We start from the raw sequence: 15254 nt of genomic DNA, 5'->3' as shown, positions 1-15254 counted from the left end.
TTCAGCCCAGTTAAATAGCATTTGTTAATGCCATTAATGGGCTTTTAACTCCCCGCAACCTGATTAATAGTGGAGATATTAAGTACACCCAGAAGTAATGTTTACAAAAGCATTCACGTGATTTAGAAGCATGAGTCCTGTCAAATGTCTCAGTGTCAGCTTTGCCTTTGAAAGTGAACTTCACAGCTTGGCATGGACCCAGAGAGCTGGGAGCATGCTCCATTTCTTTTTTTGGGGGAGGGTTGTAAGCTTATCCCTCTGCAGCAGGACATGAGGATGGGCATCAAATCAAAGTTGATTTGCACACATGGACATTTTTCCTTCCCTTCCTGACTACTAACTGTTTTAAAAGATCTTGTTTCCTGCCTTACACCCTGTTCAGCCAATCTTTTTGTTTTGTCCTTATGTTTCTAAAGAAGCAATGGGGACTCTCCGTCACTTCAGGCTCCATCTCATTTATGCATGGATAAGCTCTCCAGTACTACTTGTTTTCACAACCTCTCTTCCTAAAATCCTTTCATCTTTCCTTGGCAGCCAGAACTCCCTTCAGATTTCTCTTGCATGTACCCTTTCCCTGCAGGAGGTGATGACTGAGAATTCAGGTTGGGTTGCTTTGCCTACAACAGTGGATATTAACAAATCTAAATAAATACACCTATATCTGCATAAGGGAGACAGATACCCACAACAGACAGTGTTTGCTGTGTCCCTCTAATGCTTGCCTTTCTAATAAGCCTCATAAATGCCTTATCTCTATTGAGCCACTCTCAGTTGGCTTTCATATCCCTGTAAGGGCCAGTCCAGATTCTGAGGGAAGAACAAAACTAGACACCTAGCCTCTTTCCTGGATCCTCCTTCAGGAAGAGATTGTTTACACCTCAGTACATCTGAATGATTTCCCAGAACAGCAGCTAGCTTCTTGGTGCTAATTCATCATAGCAGGAATCACACAGCTTCAACTCACTCATTGCACAAAAGCACTGTAGCTCCAGAGTCTCACATCCTGCCCCAGATGTAAGTTCCTCAGGAACATTTGTAAAAGGGGGAGGGGCTTTCTATCCAATATGCACAGAATTAAATCACTGCAAGGCTCCCTGTTGGCATTCCCTGACCTCAGCTCCACTTTCAAGAACAAACACAACTTTTGCATCCATCCCCTTGCTGACGCCCTGCAGAACCTTACTGAGCTTCATTGTGCTCGGCACGGGAATTAGAGGTACGGAGCTAGCGAGCCATCTGCTGTGCTGACAGAGACAGCTCCCATACCTGCTCTGGACAGCCAGCTTACCTTGATCCAGACACCATGTTAAGCCTGAATGACAACCACCAATGATTCAGCAGAGATTTTGCTTTTGGCTGCTTGCTTTCTCATTGTTTGCATGGCAAAAGAATGACATCTATCATCATCTGGGGGCCTGGCCCATGCTGGACTGCTCTGAGATTTGCTATTTCACACAAACTGGGTTTTCAGGGGATGATCATGCTTTCATCTCCTCTTGCAGCAGGAGAGGAGTGGTACCTCATCATTAGACAAATGCACAGTGTCCTAGCAGGGCGGCTTCCCTCTCCCACAGACATCTTTTTGTCACCAAATCACTTGCACAGACCAATGTGCAAATGGTGCAGGAAAGGAATCTCCAAAATTTCTCCTTGGAGCAGGGGAAGGATGAGATGTAGCTGGAAACTGGACACTGCATCAATGTTCTGCATTTCCCAACTGAACATAACTAGATATTGCAGAAGAAGTATACTGTTTAGGAGTCAAAAGATTTCCCAACAGCTGTTCACAGAGATGTCCAGGATTGTTTTTTATATATTTACATATCTATATCTATATCTAATACATATAAAATCAAGTATACATATTTATTATATTTTGTTTAAAACTATGTGTAATATATTCACAAAAATAATATATATAAATATATACAGTTACATATATGTATATTTCATATATCTGAAGCCCAGTGCAAGAGGGACTGATCTCACTCAGATTGGGATCCTCTGGTTACAGTGTGGTTATGAGCACTACCTCAGGCATTGTTTTATGGTAGCTTGGCACCTCCTGTGGCCCTGCAGGAGGGAAACCACTTCAGTTCTGCTCAGTGGAAATTTCATGTATTTAAATAAGCTTGTGGGGATGGTGACCTGGTGTGGCCTATTAGCACATGGTTCAGGGCCAGAATTAGACCTACACCTATCTCATGGCAGCTGGCATGACAGAAAGAGGCAGAGTTAGGTAGGAGGGTCTGCGAGTCATTTGGTACCTGGTGAATGTGAGTCATGAACTACTTGAAGTGGGAGATGGAGAACCACAGAATACCCGAGGCACAACCCTGCTGGACTGCATGCTGCTTCCCATTGGGCCCCTGCCAAGCACAGCCCTGTCTGATTTTGGACACCCTGCTGTGGTTGTGCTTCCAATAAAACAAAAGAAAAAAGGGCTTTGTTTCAAGAGAAAAAAAAAGAATACCCAAAAGAAATTGAATAAATGCTATTTAAGTCCTTTCTGTCCCTTTCATGAGTTTAATACAGAACACGGGTCCATCTCAAAGTCCCAACACACCACAGGGGGCTTCTGAGAACACTTCTGCAGGAGAGTTCTGTCTGATGTACCCTGTCCACAAACCTCTCTGAAGAAGTCTCTACAATGGCCAAAGCAAACCAGCAGCTCCAGCCAGTGAGAAAGCAGATGGATTTTCTAGGAAAAATGTAGTCCATGTTTCTCTTGCTCATTAAAAGTCTTTGGCTTTGCTGGAGATAGACTTCTAGACTTAGACAAAGGGTAAAACATCACCTGCTCTGCTGTACAAATGCTTCAGGTCTGTGGGAAAGCAGAAACCGGTAATCAGGAATGGGATTGCTCTGGTGGACCCAGCCTTCCTCTGCCCAAGGGCATCAAGGGCATGCTTATACACTGCAAACATGAGCTGTGGTTGGGTAAGCCCCAACCCTTTAGGGTTCCCAAGCTTCCTTGTCTGATTATGGTCTGACATTTATTTAGAGGTTGGTTCAAGGAGGAGGGGGTGTGGTGTAGGAGTTCTGAGGAGGCTCTCTGTCTTCTTGGAATACTGGGGAACCTCAGGCAAGCCATGCAATGGATGAGGGATGTCAGTGAGGAACCCGACCATGCTCTGCCACCCTCCTCTCTAGAGCAGATTTATATACTGCAAGAATATATCTCTCTACACCCTCACAAATGCTGTGAAGTTTATTAGCATACTTGTTATTATTTTTCATGAGGAATTTGTAAACATGAGGTGAAGATCAAGCCCCAGTTGCAATAAACTCTGCATCAGCTGTACAAACCTGTCCCAGAGAACAGATAGACACAATGGAGCAAGGACAAATCACAGCAGGGTGGGAGGGGGCAAATAGGAACGCCAGAATAGTTGGATGGTAAAGGAGTTGGCACAGTGGTCTCAAAGGCAGAATTTGTCTGATGGTGTACAACTCACATGTAATCTGTCCCTATGAATAACAGCCCAGCTTCACCTGCATTGTCTTCTCCTTTCTTCACCTCTCACCATGACACCTACTGGAAGTGAAACACAGATCACACTAAAGGTCAAGGCGAAAGAGAAAGTGGGACATGGGTGTTTAGGGCTAACCATTGATGTCAATGTCCTAAGAGAATGTCCAACGTCCCAGTGCCTAAGAGAATGTCTGCCATGCAGAAAATGCAAACACTTACTGAAGAAATTGGTCTGGCAAGTTGAGAGATAATTAAAAAAAACCCACAGGCAGGTCTGGAGCAGGAATGCTCAGGATGAGCCACTGAGAGTCGACTAGTCATTAGGAAGGCTGCAGAGCCCTGATGTCCACAAGACAGAGAGGAGATATCAGATCTCCAGTTCATCAGCATGCTGAGGGGGCACAACCCCTTAAAGTCAGCCCTGAAGTTAGTGGGCCACAGAAGTTCATGGAATGGCAATGCTACCACACCACAGTGTCCTCAGGTAGTGCACTCTAGTGCAGCTTCATTCCGAAATTAGGTCCTGATCAGTCCCAAAATGATTTTTTTTTTTTTTTTTTGGCTGCTTCAGTGTTGTGAACTTTTACCACAAGCAGAACTCTACCCTGCTGTTTTGATAAGAGACAGAGGATGTTTCGCAAAACTTTGTGGCAGAACATGTAACGCTGGCCAGAGGGCTGTCAGATTTGCAAAACTGGGTGAAATGTTGCAAACAGGCAGACTGGCGCCATTGGAGAGCAATTCCGAAAAACTAACTCCTGGACACTTCCTGCTTCCTACCAGGGACCCAAACAGCCTCCAGATACGCTTTTAACAAATGATTCTGCATCTCAAATGCTGTCTAGCCTCCAGGACATTGATACACTGCCCCAGCACCTATGAAAGGATAGAAATAATGAATATAGAAAGTTTATTGAGAATAAAAGAAGCCAGAGGATTGAATCTAAGTATTTTAAAACGTATTGGCTTTTCATTCCATAGTTCTGCAGGGAACTTGCCATCCCACAATGCCAAAGACTGAAAACGCCACCAATATATCCCTCTTAAGGGCCACCCAAAATGTCTGAGTGGATGGCCATGCCGTTGTGTGATTCCCTAAAATAAAATTACTGTAATTGTGGTTAGGCTTTAGCTATCCAGGAGCCACATGAAAGGACATAAAAGCCACAGAATAACTTAGCTACATTGTCTCCTGGGGTTTTGCCAGGGCTATTTCTGAAATGATGAAATCTCTATCTCTGGACAACTTATGCTCAATTTCAGGTTCCCAGTTATCTGATTTATTTTGCCTGGAAAACAGCTCTATCACCTTGAATTCACTGGTGTTTGTTCTTCCGCAGTCGAATCCTATCGTGGAAATGTAATTAAGGATAAGCTGTTCTCTGGCACCAGCTTTGCTCGGGAGGCCCAAGTCCCACCCCAAACCCCACACAGTCTAAAGAAGAGACAGTCTGTTTGAGGACATTGCATAGGAGTGCATGGCTATCCTGCTGAGTCATCCTGATAGAGGGAACCTCTGCCATGCAAAGGTGTGCAGTTATTTTTACTTGGTGCTTCACGACATGCAAAACAAGCCAGCTAGCAAGCAAGTATTGGAAGGGGAGGCAGGGAAGATCTGCAGTTTGTGGTATGAGCAGCACAAGTGGATGGCTGTGCCTGTAAACTGTTCCAAAGTCTTTTACTACCTGCCACTGTGTGGCTGGTGCCCTTGATTGCTTTTCAAATAAACAGAGCTGCAGTGGCAGCAGAACAAGTAAGAATTATTTCCTACAACCACAATCTGCACATTAGGAAGCATGTCTAATGCTGAGAGACCCAGAAATGAGGATAAACATTGCATCTCAAGAAGGGACTGGTAAAATCCCTACATTAGGGATGAAAATCAGGAAACAGAGGTCTCTATGTGACACATTCAAGAAATTATGGTCGTTCCTTCCTCTAGAGAAAGCAAGCAACTGGAAAAGAACCCATACTCAAAGGTAGTAACAAAGTGACTTAGAGTCCTAAACATTCATTTCAGAAATGGATTGTGCAGAGAGCTTTCAGCAGGAGAGGTTTCTAAAGCTGATCAGCTTTTGAAAATAACTCTTGGGTCCATAAAGATTTAAACATTTTAAGTGTTAAAACACACTGATGCCCCTTCTCAAATCTGTGGAAGTTCCCATTCCCGCATCCGTGTTTTTCCCTGCTTCCATTCCTTCACAGAGCTGCGCTGGCACTGTGGTCCCACCAGGCATCTGCACCCTTTTTCCCCTGCTCTTTGTGTATCATTCCTAAGATATTAGAGCAAAGTCAGCCAGTGAGCGGAGTCTGAGTTATTGGATTCAGTCAGCAAATACAGTAGCAGTGTAAACAGCAGACACGTCCAGAAACTCCAGAGCCGTCCCCTCTGTCTCCAAGGCTCATGCCTCTCTTCTGTCCTGAATTTCTGAATAGTTTCAAGGCTGATGCCAGTCCTGCACTACTCCAGCAGAGCAGGTATAACCCCTTGCAGTAACCTAAGAGTTTTGGTGGCTGAGGAAGAAATAGCCTCCTTTCATCATCTGCCTTTATTGGTAGCAAAACTTTCTCAAGCTCTTCCTCTGATACATGCCCAGTGGTTAGAGGAAGAAGTAAATGGGGGCACTAAATGCCCTATCCCGCAGAGAGCACATTTGCATCTTCCACTGGTGGTTTAGCCATGATAGTCCTCAGTTAGCAAATCCTCAAGGTGTTGCTCAGGCAAGTTTGAGCAGGAGAGTCCCTGTCCCAAAATAAGCTGTTAGGGTTTCTAAGTAATCCAAAGATCCTGAACATATGTTCATCTCCTCTCTTTTTTCTTTGACTCTTCAGTTGTGTTATCATTCCTCATTATTTGGGTAACAGATGTTTTTATGCAGGTGTTTAAATCTCTCATACTGTCTGTCCCTGGTAAAGTTGTCTGGCTTATGAAACCTCCTTGGAAAAATCTTCTAACACATTTCCACATGGACCCCACACATCCATCAGAAACACCTGCTGGTATTATGACCTGACTTGCTGATCCAGATAGAGAAGAAGGGTAAGGGGACAGGACTCCCCACCCCCTGTTCAGGAATTACACACACACAGAGAGGCAGGTAAGAAGGTTATGCAGCTGCACAGCTTAGGCCACTGCTGCCCAGGGCATCCCTTTCTGCTTTCATCTCCCCTCTGCAGCCACAGGTAAATGTATCACAAGCAGCAGAGGAGGGACCTTGATAGTGCTCCCCTGACTGGGTGAAAAATAAGTGGGTTTCCTTCCAACTCCAGCTCCAAAAGCCCTGCTGTAATCCAGCAATCTTAACTTTTACAGAAATTTGGTTTCCAGACACCTGTACTGATGAGAAAGACTTGGCAATGTGAAAGGTAATGGCTTGAAAACTGAAAGGCCAATAAAACCTCCTGCCCCTATTGCCTTTCTTCTGGGTGCTGGTGCTCTTTAAGGCAGATCTCCAGGAGTCTGACCCAGGGACACGGGACAGCTGAGGCTGGCAATACCACGTAAGTGGCACTCAGGCATTGTGCCTTTCTGCACAGAGGTGAACTATCCTGGCAAATAGGGAGGCAATGTGTAACCTGCTGTGCTAATTATATATATGCCTGTAACCAGGGAAGGGCCTGTCTACGTGCCAGTGCCTGGAAGAGCCTGGGAAGACAGGCATGATAGGAAAACCTGCTATCTCTCCTTTTCTTTCTCGTGTCCATTTGAGGCACTTACACAGAACATAATTGAGGATGGTATTTATTTATTTATTTGAATGAAAAAGAAAAATCTTGCTTGTGATTTGGGAGGAGAGCTGCCAGAAGAGGAACTGGAGCCTTTCCAATACCTCACAGTCTAGTAGTTAAGCATTGCCTGAATTGGGCACCGGGGAATCTTGAGTCCTGCTTTCTTCCACTCACTGGTTTATAACTCTTGGCATTTAAAAAGGCACCTTGTAAACATTTAATTCATTGTTCTTTGATATATAATTGAATCATTTGCTGGCTTGTCTTGTAAGAGGGAGGAAAGCACTCTGCAAGGGGAAGTTTCTCTCTCCCCAGCCCTTCATCGCCTGCTGGGGTGCAATGGCACCAGCAGCTTGATGCCTTCCGCTTCCCACCAGCTGCTTTCTGGCTGCCTCTGAAGGAAGAGAGGTCACCTTCTTGGAGAAAGAAGGTCTTTTCTCTCTGCTGCCAGATCTTCCCTCACTTTTGTGATACCTGCTTCATGTTCAGCACCAGTGGTGTTCAGCTGGCTGCTGTGACAGCCCAAAGCCCCAGCCCTGAGCAAGCCAAGCCAAGCCCTTCCCCTGGTTGGTTCCTGTGGGGCTGGTGTGGAGGTGTGGGTCCCTGATGAGAACAGTGCTCGCTGGTCTCAGTGGCAGTGCCCTGATGTTGGTTCAGCTATTCAGCACGTCCCTGCTGTGCGTGAGGAAGGTAAATGCACAAAGCTGCCTCCAGCATGCCAGGGGTTGGCTGGCTCCCTACTTAAGTCAATGTGATTTTTTAAAGTGTTTTCCTGTCATTATTACTTACCTTTAACGCACAGGCCAAGGCTTGTTTGACGCTGTGGCAGAAGCCCTGCCTCTCTGTTACACCTCATGTACAAATTAGTGGAGATCTTTGCTGCATTCCAATAAGGGACTGAAACAACAAATCTGCTGGTTAATCATTTATTGCTGTGTGAACCTGCTGAACAGCAAATATGCTAGAAAGGGGAAAGGAAAGGGCATGGCAAGAGATTAACTGAGGACAGTCAAAAGTCAAGCAGAATGGAGTGGGGATGAGACTGGAAAGGTCAGGTGGCAAACAGGAAGGTTACTGTAGTGTAAACACTGTCTCTCCACTGCACAGGGGCCAGATGCACTATCCTGCTGCCAGTTCAGCCCTCTCTGATCCGTGACCACAGGTAGTGGCGGGCTGAATGACTAGCTACTGCCTCCAGCTGAATATGACAACTTGTCTACCTAGGAGAGATATTTAGATTCACTAAGCTTCTTTCACCTTTTCAAGACTCAGGTCCTCAGTGTTCACAAAGTGTGTGCTTCTCCCAAGAAGACACCTGTCACACTTGCAGCCTTTAAAAATATACTTCTCCATGTGAAGTGCTGTTCTCACCAAAGGCTCTGACTGCCAATCCCACCAGCACTGGAGTGGTGGGGAAGGCAAATCAACATGAGTCAGAAAGCTAATTGTCCAGAAATAGACTTCTCTTATGGACTCCAGTGTGAGAGGGCTGGAGCGACAGAGCACAGCTGTATCTGTTATGATCGTAAGTAGAGCTTGAGCAGAACAAATATCCCCCTCCTAGACACTTATGGGGTATTCTCTTTAGCCCTCCAAAACCTGTAGACCAGTGAGCGGGGGCAGTGAATACAGCCATTGTCACCCAGGCTTTGTCTGCTCCTGACCACCCCAGTTAGAAGGCAGTTAGCTAGAAAAGCAGGGATGACCACATAGTCATTGACAGAATTTACAGTGTGTTTTTAGTGGCCAGTGGGTGGTGGGATGCTTAGCCCCATGGCAGCAGTGTCTGAGTAAGCAGCAATCCCATGCTGACTGGGACAGGGTCTACCCTCACACTAAGCACATGTCCAGTGGGAAACCTTACAGGAATAGCACCCCAAAGCCAAGGAAAGGGCTCCATTTCGACTCCTGTTGACATAGCAACAGTATGACATTGCCAGCATGCCCAGAGCATGGTGGCAGTACCATGGGATATCTGCCCAGGCAGTGGGGTGTTTGTTTTGAGAGAAGCACAATACTGGGTGAATGCCACAATTCAGAGAAACAAGTACTTTGGCCAACATAAACAAAGCAGTTATTGATATATTTACACAGCCGAGGTTCCTGACTTGAATTGTCACCATCCATTGGACTCAATTGCCTTTTCTTTGCTCTCCACCTCAAGTCACAGTGTTGAATCTGACAAAGGAGCAGCCCTGAGAAGTCTGGCTGATCATCATACAGCTTCATCCATGTTGGAAAGGAAGACCCTGAAAAAACCCTTGGTGATGCATGCTCAAGTCTATAGCCTCCAGCAGTCCCACTTTTGCTCTGTGAAGGGCTGTGAGAATCACCAGCCACTGCCCTTGCTCCAACCACACTTGGATATCCCCATGAGCTTTTGCTTCATCTGGGGTCATAAGTAGTGGAAAGGTTGAGGTGAGTCTTGGTGTCTTGAAAGAAAAAGAGGTGAAAGAGGAGCCTGTCCCCATAGCTATGGATCTCCCAGAACTCGTGCCCTTCTCCTGGGGTCAGGGGCAGGGAGCAGTTTTGAACACCTTAACCAAGGAGAAGAAGGCTCCCTCTCCTGTAGAACACCATCCTGTTTTCAGCTGGCTAGGAGGGAAGATAAGTTAGGAAGGGCAACAGGAACCATTGACCAGCTGCCTGAGGACTCAGAAGGCCAGTCCTTCAAAGGCAAAGAATAGTTTTTACTCTTACTGTTTTTTAAAATAGTAAGAGGTGAAAGAATAAAATAAGCTAGTGCCTATTTGATGGCCCCAGCAGGATTATGCTGCTTCACAGTGTGCATGACAAAAACAAACAAACATGTCTACCAGAAACTCTCCTGTGCTTGCCTGCACGCAAACACAAATTGCATGACAAAGTATTTTGTTCTCAGTGTTCTCATTAAAAGCAATTAAAATAAGCAGGAACGTTTTGCCAAAGCTGAAGATCTCTGTCAATTTGATTGGGGCAATTTGCCTTGCAACAGCTAAGTATCAGCTGAAAATGAAGGCATTGATCAAACGGGGAACCTCCCTTTTCTTGTTTAAGGCTGTGCCAGACTGCAGTAGGGTGGGAATATCAATGTGGGGAGAAGTGGGAACAGGTGGCTGAAGAGAAAAAGGGAGGAAGAATGAGAGGAATGGAAGCAGCGTTACTGGCCAATAGTCATATGTTTTGATGCCTAACAGACATAAAATGTTCTGACATTTCAGTTTTTCCATGAAGCCAGCAGCAGAGGAAAGGAGGCATCAGCATGGCACAGAAGCTGAGGTTCCTCACTACTGGGGCAGCAGTTGTGGTAAACATGCTTCCAGGAAGCTCCCAGCATGGACAGACTATCTCTGGCTGGGTTTGAGAACCAATCCCATGGTTTTATTTGCATATGACATGTAAGAGAGCCCTAAATGTACCAAGGAAGTCTCCTCTTGTCCAGGTCCATGCTCTGTTGGCCACCATGTCCAGGATGTATGACAAACTTGCAGCCTAGCTCCCCACAGAACTCTGCCCTTGAGCTGCCCCAGCTCATTTTGACTGATGGATTCAGCAGTTCTGCAGCTGGTGTCGTGTTACACCCAGACGGTTCCCTTAGAAGACCAAAAACAGTGGACTTTCCATCAAAGCACAAGCAAGCCATAGGTGTCAGGGTACAAACCTGGGCTTGTCAGAAAATAAGGCTGCCATCATGATGCTAAATGAGAGTCAATTCCCTCCCAAGCAAAACAGTGAATGGAGAATGGGATGCCACATACTTGAGAGAAGATGACAAGGGAAGCAACCACCCATGTGTGAGACAGCAGGGAAGCATTGCCCCCAAAATATTGACATTAACTCCACCTGAAATATTTTTGCGCAGACGGAGCCAAAGAGAGAGTCTTTTATAAGTTGTAAAAGAAATTCAGGAGTAATTAATAAAAGAGTAATAAAAAGGTGAATGCTACCTCATGGTAGAGCAGGACCCTTGGCTCCCTTGTGTCAGCTCAGAGCAGAGGGCTGTGTGTCACACAGGCAGTGAGCAGGCCTTCAGCTCCACTGCTCAACAGGGGAATCTTGTCCATCCCATTCTTCAGAGCTGGCAGCTGAGCCATAGAAAATGTGAAAATCTTTTCCTCAGGGACTTTCTAGGAACTCACTTCAGGAGCATTCCTGTTGCTGAAAAGGACAGGCATCAAAGCGCTACATATCCTGTGGGAGGAAAAGGGGAATTCTTTCACAGACATCATCTCTTCCTGATGTAATTTAAAAAGTCAATGGGAAACAAATCCAGACATGAATATTTATCTTCAGCTTCCTGGTAAGCGTTTTGCTGCACTAATTCCCCTGGCCTTCTTCCAGGTTTTTTTTTTTACAGAGAGAACCCAGATACACTGGCTCCCCATAAGGACTTGGGCACCTGGGGACATGTTGTCTGAGAACCTGTTGACCCTTAAGTTTTCTGACTGAGCTGACACATGCATCTTCATCTAATATTTTCCCTGAAGACTCAGCCCTCGATGTAGTATTTTCCATAAAGGGTAACACTGCAGCAGTTCTGTTAACGAGCAGTGCTGTGAAACTGCCTGCTGATCCCTTCCCACCCTCATCTCAGGGAGATGTCTGAGGGGGTAAGATGCAAAGGGATCTGTCAGCCCAGCTGCATTAATTTGAGACATCAGCAGGACACAGGTCTCCTGTGGGCCCGCTGCACAAGGGTGACATTCAATACATGAGACCAGGCTGTCAGGGCTTGGGAAGGGCCACAGACACACCCCCAGGCGGCATTAAAGATGACAGCCAACTGTGCCTCTGCCTTCCCCAAAAAGCTCTCCTATGCAGTTCTGGTAACACACTGGAAGACGTTTCCCAGAGAGGTGGCAGATGCCTCATCCCTGGAAACATTCAAGGTCAGATTTCAGGGAGTTCTGAGCAGCCTGATCTGAATAAAAATGTCTCTGCTTGTTGCAGTGGAGTTGGACTAGATGGCCTTCATATGTCCCTTCCCTATTCTATGATCCCCTGATTCTATTATTCTTTTCATGGTCTGGGATAGGAAAGAAACTCAACCAATATCTCCCTAAGTAAACTCCATGCCCCGCTGGCAGTGCTCTCCTGCTCAAGGATGCTACAACCTACTCTGACTTCTTACCTGTGAGGGAGCCCCAGCCTCATAAAACAGACCACACCCTCAGCTCTCTATTTTTTGCTCTTCTCAGAGCCAGGTATGTTTGCAGAGTGAAGAACCACCAGGTTAGGAAAAGCGTAAGTTAGAATTTTTTGTATAGCCCTACTTTTCCTCCCCCCAGGTCCAAACACTATGATGGTTTACATGGAAAAGACACTCTACTTTCACCCCACAGAACAAACTGTAATATTAAATCTACACAAATACATCATTCCCTCTTGTTTTGTCTGTGTTTATTAACCACTCTCTACCCAGTCTATGCCCTGAACATACTATTTTTCATTTCCTGCTGTGGTACTTTTCCCATTGTACCTTCTCCTTCACAAATGTTAATGAGATTAAGGCTAACGTGATGAGATTAAACTTCCAATGTCTGGATCATCCACCAGGTCCGTGCTCAACCTGAGTTCCTGCTGTGTCCCCTGGGGTCCCTATGGTGGGAAACTGACTACCAACTATCACCTCTATATATAATGGGCAGAGTTAGAAACCCCTCAGTGAGTGACTCTAATCACCTTGCGGGCTGCAGGTAGAGTTTCTCTTTTTAGCCTATTTTGGGACTTTGAAAAAATCCCACAAGAAAGGAAAGATTATTTCAGGGCATTTCAGAGAAACGTCATTTTATAAAACTTATTCTCAGAAACAAATTAATCATTTTAACAAAAACTGTTTTTCAATCAACTCATTCATTAATTTATCATGCTGAAGCAAGATTTTTCCAGAATGGAAAATTTTAAGTAAAATAATGACTGGCAATATTATAAGCAATTACAAGGAAAAAAAACCACAAAACAAACAAACCAAACAAACAAACAAACAAACCCCCCCCCCAAAAACTCAGAATTAGATGAAGTGCTGCCTAACTTTAGCTGTCACTGCCCCTAGTAGACAGATGGCCTTCCCACAACGTCAACACCTCTTCTGTCAAATTTATGTGGTCATGTGAGTACCAACTTAGTGGGACTTCTACATTAATAAAGACTAAGAAAAATATTGAATATGGACTTCTGATGTTACGTGATAAAATCCTATAATAGCAAATAAGAAAGTGCAACAGCACAGAATGTTGAATCTCACATGGACTGTACTTCCTTGTCAGTCAGGAAGCCCAGGTAGTTTTCAGGGCACATGAGATCAGGAAGTCCATCAAGACGTTCCCGGCACAGATTAGTCACAGGACTATTTATCCAAGGGTCAGTCACATGTGTGGAAAGTAAAAAAAAAAAAAAAAAAAAAAAAAAAAAAGAAGCAGTTAACAATCTGTTGGTCTGTGAGCATAAATGATGTGCTGTGTAATGCTCAATGCATCTCATGGTACACACACGCATGCCTCTTCTCACTGCACACCCTTCATGACAACAAGCTGATTTTTTGTGCAAATCTAAACAGCAAAGTACAACTCTGAATTACAAAACAGAGAGCTGGGACCTCACTGCAGAACTGCCAATATCTTCTCCTTTACAGGCAGATGGCAAAATTGTCATAATGAGATGCTTGAGGAAGAATTCACCAGTAACACTTGGAGTGGTGTAAAGAGACTATCCCTTTTAATTGAGGAAGCAAACATCAAACAAGTATCCCCAGACTGTAATATCCCTGTGTAGATTTGCCCCCAGAGATGGGGTAGAAGTCTTTGCATTGGAAAGTGATCAGTTCCAGGATGCACCAGTGCAGAGTCACGTCTAGCAACCCAACTGTTCAGTCACAAGAAGCAGGGAAAGATAGCACCACATCCACCAGCCCACTGGCAGGAGGTGTGCTGGGCTCCTGCACAGACATGCAGATCACCCATGCTAAACATGATAAAAGAGGAGCACACATTTGGTGTTGGTGACTGCCAGTGGATTCCCTGCCTCTCCCAAGTGCTGGTGACTGAGAAAGTGCTATCTGTGTTAAGTGGTTTCTGCCAGAGAGAACATTTGTGTCCTGCTCATATGGAATCAGTTTTTACTCATTTCCCTACCCATTTTTACGTCTTAAAGGCATGCCATCTAAATTACACTTGCACATTTGCAGCACAACCCATGGGTCATCCCCATGAGGAGGACTTAGAGAAGTGTGCCATGGGAAAAAAGAGGCCACACAGAGAGGATGAAGAGGAAAGGATTTCATGATCAGTTACAGAAGACAAGTCTAACAGTGGTAACTGACTCTCAAACCTGACAACATGGGCCTATATTAGATATTCTTTCAGTTCAGCCAGATATTGCCAAAGCCCATGGCAGGGTTCCCATCCTGTTCGCTAACCCTGCAGTCATGCTCCTCTATCCCCAACAGCCCATAGCAGGGTTACATGGTACAGGAGGGAGGTTCAGGACATAATGTGCAGCGACCAGCAGGTTCCAACAACCTTCTCACCACGTTGCATAGTATTTCTTGCTTTCCATAAGACTCCTTCTGCTGCAGACTCCCAGCAGAACAGGCATAGAAACAGGGAGTGTGAGTGGCGCCTTCCCCAGATAGATTTCACACTTCTAAGGCACAGAGAAGGAAACCAGCATCACTTTGATCAAGTGCCATGCGCCGTGTACAGTAAATGACGATACACCACTCCCTCTGTGCTTGATAGCTTGCCAGTTTGGCATACTTACTCCTGATCTCTGAGTGTCACCCCTTTGCAATAAAGGAAAATATTTTCAAAAGTGAGCAAATGACCTAGGAGTCCAAGCCCCATCGCTGCTCAGTGAGGCATTGCATCCATTTGATGGTATGCACTTCTCACAAGTGCTTAACAGGTCAATCATCCAGATGTGGAGTGAGACAAATACCACCATGGGGAGCTTAAATCTGAATCAGACACTCTCTGGAGGTGCTCATCAGCCTTCAAAGAGAGCTGAGGCTCACTGTAACACATATTGTGGCCTTTTGGGACAACTGACAGACCCTGTTCCTAGGTTCCAGTCC

The 15254-nt window shown here is 45.3% G+C and overlaps 1 long non-coding RNA gene across 4 annotated transcripts in view; it reads right to left on the bottom strand.

Annotated features, from left to right (window-relative positions):
* LOC310907622 overlaps nt 1-15254 on the bottom strand; it is a 51099-nt gene that overhangs the window by 14672 nt on the left and 21173 nt on the right. For all 4 annotated transcript variants that reach the window (XR_014589676.1, XR_014589677.1, XR_014589678.1 and 1 more), the window contains exons 2-3: nt 11131-11341; nt 7994-8101 (exon numbers count right to left, since the gene is read on the bottom strand). This is a non-coding gene — a long non-coding RNA (uncharacterized lncRNA). The remainder of the gene's footprint in view (nt 1-7993; nt 8102-11130; nt 11342-15254) is intronic.

The sequence above is a fragment of the Zosterops lateralis genome (genome assembly GCF_965231275.1).
Source record: "Zosterops lateralis genome assembly, chromosome: 3".
NCBI lineage: Eukaryota > Metazoa > Chordata > Aves > Passeriformes > Zosteropidae > Zosterops > Zosterops lateralis.
The sequence above is the reverse complement of the archived record's forward strand: the minus strand, read 5'-3'. Positions and strand labels throughout refer to the sequence as shown.